Source organism: Mustelus asterias, unplaced genomic scaffold, assembly GCF_964213995.1.
Source record: "Mustelus asterias unplaced genomic scaffold, sMusAst1.hap1.1 HAP1_SCAFFOLD_4850, whole genome shotgun sequence".
Lineage (NCBI taxonomy): Eukaryota > Metazoa > Chordata > Chondrichthyes > Carcharhiniformes > Triakidae > Mustelus > Mustelus asterias.
The window spans coordinates 1-12,627 of record NW_027594793.1 but is presented as its reverse complement, the minus strand read 5'-3'; the positions used below and the strand labels follow the sequence as shown (position 1 = coordinate 12,627).

At 49.5% G+C, this 12,627-nt stretch overlaps 1 long non-coding RNA gene across 1 annotated transcript; it reads right to left on the bottom strand.

Annotated features, from left to right (window-relative positions):
• Positions 1–356: 356 nt before the first annotated feature.
• Positions 357–8,708, bottom strand: LOC144491257 (uncharacterized). The gene is made up of 3 exons (XR_013497413.1): positions 8,583–8,708; positions 495–518; positions 357–389 (listed from the first exon to the last, which is right to left on the bottom strand). It is a non-coding gene; the product is annotated as an uncharacterized LOC144491257 (long non-coding RNA).
• Between the last annotated feature and the right edge of the window lie 3,919 nt (positions 8,709–12,627).

Sequence of the window (12,627 nt, the reverse complement as noted above, 5' to 3'; positions counted from 1 at the left end):
CCTGTGCTGGAATTTTCTTTGTTCTCCCTTGTCCTGCTTTGCCTGTACAGCGGGCAATGAAACAATACTTTTCACTGTATCCCAATACACGTGACAATAATAAATCAAATCAAAGTGGACTTAGAGTCATCAAGGTTTACAGCACGGAAACAGGCCCTTCGGCCCAACTTGTCCATGCCGCCCTTTTTTTGTTAAAACCCCCCCCAAGATATTCCCAATTACCCGCATTTGGCCCATATCCATCTATACCCATCGTACCCATGTAACTGTCTGAACGCTTTTTAAAAGACAAACTTGTCCCCGCCTCGACTGACTGCCAGGCTGATCGGTCTAACTTGCGTTGGTGTCAAACTCACCTCTTCACGCATCCTCTTCACCGTCTCACCTTTCTGGGGGGAGGGGAAAAGAGAGAGAGAATCGGGTTATCCACTGACAGCAACAACATCTAAACACTCAGCTGGCGCGGTCGAGCAAGAGGGAGTGAAGTCACTGACCTTTCCGATGATGCTTCCCACCTCCTGCAAGAGAGAGCAGAGAAAACACAGCGTTACCCTCATCCGTCCATCCAAAAAGGATCCCGTTAGCGAAACGGGGAGTGGCAGTGACCACACACTTCCATATATTATTAAACTAGAAAGAGTGCAGAAAAGATTTACTAGGATGCTCCCGGGACTTGATGGTTTGGGTTACAAGGAAAGGCTGGATAGACTGGGACTTTTTTCTCTGGAGCGTAGGAGGCTGAGGGGTGATCTTATAGAGGTCTATAACATAATGAGGGGCACAGATCAGCTAGATAGTCAACATCTTTTCCCCAAAGGTAGGGGAGTCTAAGACTAGTTACAGAACAAAGAGATCTAGGGGTACAGGTTCATAGCTCCTTGAAAGTGGAGTCACAGGTGGACAGAGTGGTGAAGAAGGCATTCGGCACGCTTGGTTTCATTGGTCAGAACATTGAATACAGGAGTTGGGCCGTCTTGTTGAAGTTGTACAAGACATTGGTAAGGCCACACTTGGAATACTGTGTACAGTTCTGGTCACCCTATTATAGAAAGGATACTATTAAACTAGAAAGAGTGCAGAAAAGATTTACTAGGATGCTCCCGGGACTTGATGGTTTGAGTTATAAGGAGAGGCTGGATAGACTGGGACTTTTTTCTCTGGAGCGTAGGAGGCTGAGGGGTGATCTTATAGAGGTCTATAAAATAATGAGGGGCACAGATCAGCTAGATAGTCAATATCTTTTCCCAAAGGTAGAGGAGTCTAAAACTAGAGGGCATAGGTTTAAGGTGAGAGGGGAGAATACAAAAGTGTCCAGAGGGGCAATTTTTTCACACAGAGGGTGGTGAGTGTCTGGAACGAGCTGCCAGAGGCAGTAGTAGAGGCGGGTACAATTTTGTCTTTTAAAAAGCGTTTAGACAGTTAGAAACATAGAAAAACTGCAGCACAAAACAGGCCCTTCGGCCCCACAAGTTGTGCCGAACATCTCCCTACCTTCTAGACCTACCTAAAACCCTCCAGCCTATTAAGTCCCATGTACTCATCCAGGAGTCTCTTAAAAGACCCGATTGAGTTTGCCTCCACCACCACTGACGGCAGCCGATTTCACTCGCCCACCACCCTCTGTGTGAAAAACTTCCCCCTAACATTTCCCCTGTACCTACCCCCCAGCACCTTAAACCTGTGTCCTCTCGTAGCAGACATTTCCACCCTGGGAAAAAGCCTCAGAGTCCACCCGATCTATGCCTCTCAACATCTTATATACCTCTATTAGGTCTCCTCTCATCCTACGTCTCTCCAAGGAGAAAAGACCGAGCTCCCTCAGCCTATCCTCATAAGGCATGCCACTCAATCCAGGCAACATCCTTGTAAATCACCTCTGCACCCTTTCAATCTTTTCTACATCCTTCCTGTAATGAGGCGACCAGAACTGAGCATAGTAAATGTAGCCCAGTAAATGTGTGTGAACGTAGCCCAGTCCCATCACGCAAACCAGCCTCCCATCCATTGACTCCGTCTACACTTTCCGCTGCCTCGGGGGGAAAAGCAGCCGGCATAATCAAGGACACCCCCCTCCCCACGCACCCCGGACATTCTCTCTTCCACCTTCTTCCGTTGGGGAAAGAGGTACAAAAGTCTGGGGTCACGTACCGACCGACTCAAGAACAGCTTCTTCCCTGCTGCCGTCAAGACTTTTGAATGGACCTACCTTGCATTAAGTTGATCTTTCTCTACACCCCTAGCTGTGACTGTAAACACTACAGCAGCTCAGAGGCTGGGAATACCATTCAATTAACTCACCTCTTGACTCCCCAAAGCCACAAGTCAGGAGTGTGCTGGAATACTCCCCACTCGCCTGGATGGGGGCAGCTCCAACAACACTCGAGAAGCTCAACACCATCCAGGATAAAGCAGCCCCGCTGGATTGCCACCACATCCACAAACATCCACTCACTCCACCACCCACGCTCAGTAGCAGCGGTGTGGACCATCTACAAGATACACTGCAGCAACTCACCAAAGATCCTTAGACACCGCCTTCCAAACCCACCACCACTTCCATCTAGAAGGACAAGGAACAGCAGATACAGGGGGAACACCACCACCTGCAAGCCCCCCTCCAAGACACTCACCGTCCCGACTTGGAAATACATCGGCCGTCCCTTCACAGTCGCTGGGTCAAAATCCTGGAATTCCCTCCCTCACGGCATTGTGGGTCAACCCACAGCAGGTGGACTGCAGCGATTCAAGATGGCAGCAGCTCACCACCACCTTCTCAAGGGGCAACTAGGGATGGACAATAAATGCTGGGCCCAGCCAGCGCCGCCCCATGTCCCACGGATGAATAAAATCATGCACCCTCTCCTTTCCTTCTCCCCTCTGCAGAACATAGAACATTCCAGCGCAGTACAGGCCCTTCGGCCCTCGATGTTGCACCGACCAGTGGAACCAATCTAAAGCCCCTCTAACCTACACTATTCCAATATCATCCATATGTTTCTCCAATAACCACTTGAACGCTCTCAACGTTGACGAGTCCACCACTGCTGCAGGCAGGGCATTCCACGCCCTTACTACTCTCTGAGTGAAGAACCTACCTCTAACATCTGTCCTATATCTCTCACCCCTCAATTTAAAGCTATGTCCCCGAGTGTTAGCCAACACCATCCGAGGAAAAAGGCTCTCACTATCCACCCTATCTAATCCTCTGATCATCTTGTATACCTCTATTAAGTCACCTCTTAACCTTCTTCTCTCTGACGAAAACAACCTCAAGCCCCTCAGCCTTTCCTCATACGATTTTCCCACCTTACCAGGCAACGCCCTGGCAAATCTCCTCTGCACCCTTTCCAACACTTCCACTGTACTCTATGAACGGTATGCTTTGTCTGTATGGCGCGCAAGAAACAATACTTTTCACCGCACCCCGATACACGTGAGAATAACAAATGAAATAAGGGTGTTTAGTAATTGTTACAGAATGACTGGGGCTGGTCAGTCCCACTGGGGGAATTCACGTGACTCCTTACACATTCCAAAACAAAACTCTGAACCACCAGGAACCGGTTCTTCGAGTGGAAATGCCCGCGCAGATAACATCTGCCTGCTTTGTGACACCCGAGGGCCAACGTGCGTCTGGTCATAAATTCCAGTGTCTATAGAAACTCGAACGGCCAATCTTTATATCTCGAACCCACTTCTTATTAATCTCCCCCCCCCCTTCTGCTGTAACTTATATTCTGCCCAATCCTCATATAGAATCATAGAAATTAGGAGCAGGAGGAGGCCATTCGGCCCTTCAAGGCTGCTCTCCCCCATTCATCACCGTCACGGCTGATCATCCAACCCAACAGCCCAATCCTGCTTTCCCCCCATAACCTTTGATCCCCGTTCGCTCCCCCAAGTGTGACACCCAGCCGCCCCTCGAATACAAAGAACAAAGAAAATTCCAGCACAGGAACAGGCGCCCCCCCCCCCCCCTGAACTAAAACCCCCTACCCTTCCGGGGACCGTATCCCTCTATTCCCATCCTATTCATGGATTTGCCCAGACGCTCCTTAAAACTCACTACCGTATCCGCTTCCACTCCCTCCCCCGGCAGCGAGTTCCAGGCACCCACCACCCTCTGTGTAAAAAAACTTGCCTCGTACATCTCAAAAGAACAAAGAACAATACAGCACAGGAACAGGCCCTTTGGCCCTCCAAGCCTGTGCCGCTCATGTGCCCAACTAGACCATTCGTTTGTATCCCTCCATTCCCACTCCGTTCATGTGGCTATCTAGATAAGTCTTAAACGATCCCAGTGTGTCCGCCTCAATCACCTTGCTTGGCAGCGCATTCCAGGCCCCCACCACCCTCTGTGTAAAATACGTCCCCCTGACATCTGTTGTTGAACCTCCCCCCGCCCCCCCCTTGAACCCGTGACCCCTTGGGTTTGTCACCTCCGACCTGGGAAAAAGCTTCCCACTGTTCACCCTATCCATGCCCTTCATAATTTTATACACAATACAGAAGCAAGCCTTACTTCTGTTGTGGGCAAAGTATTGGAAAGGATTATAAGAGATTGGATTTATAATCACCTAGAAAGGAATAATTTGATTAGGGATAGTCAGCACGGTTTTGTGAAGGGTAGGTCGTGCCTCACAAACCTTACTGAGTTCTTTGAGAAGGTGACCAAAGAGGTGGATGAGGGTAAAGCGGTTGATGTGGTGTATATGGATTTCAGCAAAGCGTTTGATAAGGTTCCCCAGGGTAAGCTTTTGCAGAAAATAGGGACACATGGGATTGAGGGTGATTTAGTGGTTTGGATCAGGAATTGGCTAGCTGTAAGAAAACAGAGGGTGGTGGTTGATGGGAAATGTTCATCCTGGAGTTCAGTTACTAGTGGTGTACCGCAAGGATCTGTTTTGGGGCCACTGCTGTCATTTTTATAAATGACCTGGATGAGGGCATGGAAGGATGGATTAGTAAATTTGCGGATGACACTAAAGTCGGTGGAGTTGTGGACAGTGCGGAGGGAAGTGGCAGGTTACAGAGGGACATAGATAAGCTGCAGAGCTGGGCTGAGAGGTGGCAAATGGAGTTTAATGCGGAAAAGTGTGAGGTGATTCACTTTGGAAGGAGTAACAGGAATACAGAGTACTGGGCTAATGGTAAGATACTTGGTAGTGTGGATGAACAGAGGGATCTGGGTGTCCATGTGCATAGATCCCTGAAAGCTGGCACCCAGGTTGATAGGGTTGTTAAGAAGGCGTACGGTGTGTTAGCTTTTATTGGTAGAGGGATTGAGTTTCGGAGCCAGGAGGTCATGCTGCAACTGTACAAAACTCTGGTGCGGCCGCACTTGGACTATTGCGTACAGTTCTGGTCGCCGTATTATAGGAAAGATGTGCAAGTGTTGGAAAGGGTGCAGAGGAGATTTACCAGGATGTTGCCTGGTATGGTGGGAAAATCGTATGAGGAAAGACTGAGGGGCTTGAGGTTGTTTTCGTTAGAGAGAAGGTGGTTAAGAGATGACTTAATAGATGATCAGAGGATTAGATAGGCTGGATAGTTAGAGCCTTTTTCCTCGGATGGTGATGGCTAGCACGAGGGGACATAGCTTTAAATTGAGGGGTGAGAGATATAGGACAGATGTTAGAGGTAGGTTCTTTACTCAGAGAGTAGTAAGGGTGCGGAATGCCCTGCCTGCAGCAGTAGTGGACTCGTCAACATTAAGAGCATTCGAATGGTCATTGGATAAACATATGGATGATATTGGAAGAGTGTAGATTAGAGGAGCTTTAGATTGGTTCCACTGGTCGGCGCAACATCGAGGGCCGAAGGGCCTGTACTGCTCTGTAATGTTCTATCTCCTTTAAACCTTGCCCCTCGCACCTTAAACCTATGCCTCATGGGTAAGATGGGTATAGAGGGACATGGACCAAACGCAGGCAATTGGGACTAGCTTGGGGGGGGGTTTAAAAAAAAAGGGCAGCATGGACAAGTTGGGCTGAAGGGCCTGTTTCCATGCCGTAAACCTCTATGACTCTTAATCAAAACAAAAGTATCTGGATCCCAATCTGCGGGACTGACCGGACACTGGCCCAGCCAAGATCCAACAGATCCTGACCTGGATGAGGTAGTAGAGGGATGGGTTGGTAAGTTTGCTGACGACACCAAGGTAGGTGGTGTTGTGGATAGTTTGGAGGGATGTCAGAAGTTGCAGCGAGACATAGATAGAATGCAAGACTGGGCGGAGAAGTGGCAGATGGACTTCAACCCGGAGAAGTGGCAGATGGACTTCAACCCGGATAAGTGTGTAGTGATCCATTTTGGCAGATCCAATGGGATGAAGCAGCAGTATAATATGAAGGGTACCATTCTTAGCAGTGTAGAGGATCAGAAGGACCTTGGGGTCCGGGTACATAGGACTCTTAAATCGGCCTCGCAGGTGGAGGATGCGGTCAAGAAGGCGTACGGCGTACTAGCCTTCATTAATCGAGGGATTGAGTTTAGGAGTCGGGAGATAATGCTGCAGCTTTATAGGACCCTGGTTAGACCCCACTTGGAGTACTGCGCGCAGTTCTGGTCACCTCATTACAGGAAAGATGTTGAAGCCATTGAAAGGGTGCAGAGGAGATTTACAAGGATGTTGCCTGGATTGGGGGGCATGCCTTATGAGGATAGGTTGAGGGAGCTTGGTCTCTTCTCCCTGGAGAGACGAAGGATGAGAGGTGACCTGATAGAGGTTTACAAGATGTTGAGAGGTCTGGATAGGGTAGACTCTCAGAGGCTATTTCCAAGGGCTGAAATGGTTGCTACGAGAGGACACAGGTTTAAGGTGCTGGGGGGTAGGTACAGAGGAGATGTCAGGGGTAAGTTTTTCACACAGAGGGTGGTGGGTGAGTGGAATCGGCTGACGTCGGTGGTGGTGGAGGCAAACTCGTTGGGGTCTTTTAAGAGACTTCTGGATGAGTACATGGGATTTAATGGGATTGAGGGCTATAGATAGGCCTAGAGGTAGGGATATGATCAGCGCAACTTGTGGGCCGAAGGGCCTGTTTGTGCTGTGGCTTTCTATGTTCTATCCCATGGTCAACAGCTGCCATGAGTTTAACAACTCCGCGCCCCACTTAACATACGGGTTTTGGTCTCCTTATGAGGAAGGATGTGGTGGCAGTTCAGAGGGAGGGTCACCAGACTGAGTCCAGGGATTGGAAGGGTCACCAGACTGAGTCCGGGGATTGGAAGGGTCACCAGACTGAGTCCGGGGATTGGAAGGGTCACCAGACTGAGTCCGGGGATTGGAAGGGTTGATGTATGAGGAGAGATTGAACAGTTGGGAGCTTGCACTCGCTGGAGTTTAGCAGATTGAGAGGGGGATCTGATCAAGGGATATAAAAATACTGAAAGAGATTGAGAGAGTAAATTTCGACCCAATGTTTCCCCTTGTGGGACAATCTAGAACAAGAGGTGACGGGTGGAGTTTGAGAGGCAGTAGATTTACAACTGAGATGAGGAGGAGCTACTTCTGGTCCATTTTGACAGGTCGAATGGGATGAAGGAGTACAATATAAAGGGAAAGACTCTTAGTACGGTAGAGGGTCAGAAGGACCATGGGGTCTGGGTCCAATGGACTCTAAAATCGGCCCCGCAGGTGGAGGAGGTGGTTAAGAAGGCGTATGGTGTGCTGGCCTTTATCAATCGAGGGATTGAGTTTAGGAGTCCGGGGATAATGATGCAGCTATATAAGACCCTCGTCAGACCCCACTTGGAGTACTGTGCTCAGTTCTGGTCACCTCATTACAGGAAGGATGTGGAAAAGATTGAAAGGGTGCAGAGGAGATTTACAAGGATGTTGCCTGGATTGAGTGGCATGCCTTATGAGGATAGGCTGAGGGAGCTCGGTCCTTTCTCCTTGGAGAGACGTAGGATGAGAGGAGACCTAATAGAGGTGTATAAGATGTTGAGAGGCATAGATCGGGTGGACTCTCAGAGGCTTTTTCCCAGGGTGGAAATGTCTGCTACGAGAGGACACAGGTTTAAGGTGCTGGGGGGTAGGTACAGGGGAAATGTTAGGGGGAAGTTTTTCACACAGAGGGTGGTGGGCGAGTGGAACCGGCTGCCGTCAGTGGTGGTGGAGGCAAACTCAATAGGGTCTTTTAAGAGACTCCTGGATGAGTACATGGGACTTAATAGGATGGAGGGTTATAGGTAGGTCTAAAAGGTAGGGATATGTTCGGCACAACTTGTGGGGCCGAAGGGCCTGTTTTGTGCTGTAGTTTTTCTATGTTTCTACTTCTGGCGGGGGGTGGGCGGGGGTGAATCTGTGGAACTCGCCGCCTCTGTGGCGCGGGGGAGTCTGAATCATTGAATGGGTCCCAGGGGGAGATGGATGTATTTCCCCGATGGGAGACGGGGAACAGGTGGGGAGGGGGATTGGAGACCAGGGAGAGATCAGCCATGGATCTGACTGAGTGGTGGGAGCAGAGAGGACTCGAAGGGACGGATTTGCCGACTTCTGCTCCTAATTCCCTACGAGACACAAACACACGAGACACGCGCGCAAACACACCACAAGACTAAGAGATCGAATACGGCACCTTTCCATGCATCAAGAGTCGAAGACTTAGAGTCACATTTAGTCCACCTTCAACAGCCGTGTCCATGATCCCCGGTCGCGTAGCGATGTAGAGAGCGAATCAACGGTGATCAGGAGCGTCAGACCTGCAGAAAACACACAGGGAATGGGTACCGGACTGCGCAAACACGGGGCCCGGCCACCGAACCGCGCAAACGCAGGGCGTGCATACCAAACCACGCAAACGCAGGGCGTGCATACCAAACCACGCAAACACAGGCTCTGGCCACCGGACCGCGCAAGCCCTCTCCTTTCTTTGTCACTTATTACTGGAATGGGTGTGAATCGAGAGAGGTGGATACTCAGCGAGACCTTGGAGCCCTCGTGCATCAGTCGCTGAACGTAAGCGCGCAGGGTACAGCAGGCAGTAAAGAAGGGCATTACATTAACACTGCAATGAAGTTACTGTGAAAATCCCCTCGTCGCTCACCCTCCGGCGCCTGTTGGGGCAACACTGAGGAAGAATTTAGCACGGCCCAAAGCACCCTAGCCCACTTGAGCTGATGAAGGGGCAGCGTTCCGAAAGCTCGTGGATAAACCTGTTGGACTTTGGTGTCGTGAGACTTCTTACGGTGCAAATCTACAGGGCGTTGGTGAGGCCACACCTGGAGTATTGTGTGCAGTTTTGGTCTCCTTATCTGAGGAAGGATGTTCCTTGCTATAGAGGGAGCGCAGCGAAGGTTTACCAGGCTGATTCCTGGGATGACAGGTCTGTCATATGAGGAGAGACTAAGTCGGTGAGGATTATATTCACTGGAGTTTATGAAGAGTGAGAGGGGGATCTCATAGAAACTTATAAAATTCTAACAGGGTTAGACAGGATTAGATTCAGAAAGAATGTTCCCGATGGTGGGGGGAGTCCAGAACTAGGGGGGTCATAGTTTGAGGATTAGGGATCAAACCCTTTTTGAGCTGAGGAGAAATTTCTTCACCCAGAGGGTGGTGACTGTGTGGAATTCACTCCCACAGAAAGTGTTTCGAGTCCAAAATGTTGTGTGATTTCAAGAAGAAATTAGATATTAGATGCAGTTTTTTTAAAGATTGAACCAGGGCAGGACTTACTCAGTTAATGGTAGGGCGTTGGGGAGAGTTACAGAACAAAGAGATCTAGGGGTACATGTTCATAGCTCCTTGAAAGTGGAGTCACAGGTGGACAGAGTGGTGAAGAAGGCATTCGGCACGCTTGGTTTCATCGGTCAGAACATTGAAGACAGGAGTTGGGACGTCTTGTTCAAGTTGGACAAGACATTGGTGAGGCCACACTTGGAATACTGTGTACAGTTCTGGTCTCCCTATTATAGAAAGGATATTATTAAACTAGAAAGAGTGCAGAAGAGATTTACTAGGATGCTACCGGGACTTGATGGATTGAGTTACAAGGAGAGGCTGGATAGACTGGGACTTTTTTCTCTGGAGCGTAGGAGGCTGAGGGGTGACCTTATAGAGGTCTATAAAATAATGAGGGGCACAGATCAGCTAGATAGTCAATATCTTTTCCCCAAGGTAGAGGAGTCTAAAACTAGAGGGCACAGGTTTACAAAGAACAATACAGCACAGGAACAGGCCCTTCGGCCCTCCAAGCCTGCGCCGCTCTTGTGCCCAACTAGACCATTCGTTTGTATCCCTCCATTCCCAGTCTGTTCATGTGGCTATCTAGATAAGTCTTAAACGATCCCAGTGTGTCCGCCTCAGTCACCTTGCCTGGCAGCGCATTCCAGGCCCCCACCACCCTCTGTGTAAAATACGTCCCCCTGACATCTGTGTTGAACCTTGCCCCCCCCCTCACCTTGAACCTGTGACCCCTTGTGTTCGTCACCTCCGACCTGGGAAAAAGCTTCAGGTGAGAGGGGAGAGGTACAAAAGTGTCCAGAGGGGGCAATTGTTTCACACAGAGGGTGGTGAGTGTCTGGGACGAGCTGCCAGAGGCAGTAGTAGAGGGGGGTACAATTTTGTCTTTTACAAAGTGTTTAGACAGTTACGTGGATACGATGGGTACAGAGGGATATGGGTGAAACGCGGGCAATTGGGACTAGCTTTGGGGTTTAAAAAAAAAGAGTGGTATGGACAACTTGGGCCGAAGGGCCTGTTTCCATGCTGTAAACCTCTGAGACTCTATATAGCTCTTGGGGGTAAAGGGATCGAGGGATATGGGGAGGGAAGGGGGGAAAATCAGGATACTGAATTTGATGATCAGCCGTGAATTCACAATGAATGGGGGAGAAGACTCGAAGGGCCGCCTCCTGCTTCTGGTTTCAATGCTTCTAAAACAGTGTTTAGTCTCTCTCCATTGGAGGCTGGCTAGCTCGGAACTAAAAGCAAGGAGTGCCTCCGTCTCTCGAAGTGTGCGGAAGGTGGGGTGCCACAGTGGGTCAGCGCTGCTGCCTCACAGCGCCAGGTTCGATTCCCCGGGGCCTCGGGTCACTGTCTGTGCGGAGTCTGCACGTTCTCCCCGTGTCTGCGTGGGTTTCCTCCGGGTGCTCCCGGTTTCTTCCCACAGTCCCGAAAGACGTGCTGGGTTAGGGTGCATTGGGCCGCTCTAAATTCTCCCTCAGTGTAACCCCGAACAGGCGCCGGAGTGTGGGCGACTAGAACATAGAACATTACAGCGCAGTACAGGCCCTTCGGCCCTCGATGTTGCGCCGACCTGTGGAACCAATCTAAAGCCCCTCTAATCTACACTATTCCAATATCATCCATCTGTTTATCCAATAACCACTTGAATGCTCTTAATGTTGACGAGTCCACCACTGCTGCAGGCAGGGCATTCCACGCCCTTACTACTCTCTGAGTAAAGACCCTACCTCTAACATCTGTCCTATATCTATCACCCCTCAATTTAAAGCTATGTCCCCTCGTGCTAGCCAACACCATCCGAGGAAAAAGGCTCTCACTATCCACCCTATCTAATCCTCTGATCATCTTGTATGCCTCTATTAAGTCACCTCTTAATCTTCTTCTCTCTAACGAAAACAACCTCAAGCCCCTCAGCCTTTCCTCACACGATTTTCCCACCATACCAGGCAACATCCTGGTAAATCTCCTCTGCACCCTTTCCAACACTTCCACATCTTTCCTATAATGCGGCGACCAGAACTGTACGCAATTCTCCAAATGCGGCCGCACCAGAGTTCTGTACAGTTGCAGTATGACCTCCTGGCTCCGAAACTCAATCCCTCTACCAATAAAAGCTAACACACCGTACGCCTTCTTAACAACCCTATCAACCTGGGTGCCAACTTTCAGGGATCTGTGCACATGGACACCCAGATCCCTCTGTTCATCCACACTACCAAGTATCTTACCATTAGCCCGGTACTCTGTATTCCTGTTACTCCTTCCAAAGTGACTAGGGGGGATTTTCACAGTAACTTCATTGCAGTGTTAATGTAAGCCTTACTTGTGACACTGATAAATAAACTTTAAAAAACTATTTAGCTGTTAAGATATATACACTTTCATAGCTGTTTCTTCTCTTGTTTTGTAATTGGGTAAAAGTTTTTGCTAAATTTATTATACATTAACTGTGTTCTCAGGCAAACTTTGTTTGATAAACGCTCCCTAGTGGGTGGAGGCTTTGGAGAGGGTTACAGAAAAGATTTACCAGGATGTTGCCTGGTCTGGAGGGCATTAGCTATGAGGAGAGGTTGGAGAAACTTGGTTTGTTCTCACTGGAGTGACGGAGGTTGAGGGGGAGACCTGGTAGAAGTCTACAAGATTACGAGGGGCATGGACAGAGTGGATAGTCAGAAGCTTTTTCCCCCCAGGGTGGAAATGAGAATTACAAGGGGGCACAGGTTCAAGGTAAGGCGCGGAAAGATTTAGTGGAGATGTGCGGGGGAAGTTTTTCTATGATGTGGAGATGTCGGCGTTGGACTGGGGTAAACACAGTAAGAAGTCTCACAACACCAGGTTAAAGTCCAACAGGTTTATTTGGTAGCAAAAGCCACACAAGCTTTCGGAGCGCTGCCCCTTCGTCAGGTGAGTGGGAATTCTGTTCACAAACAGGG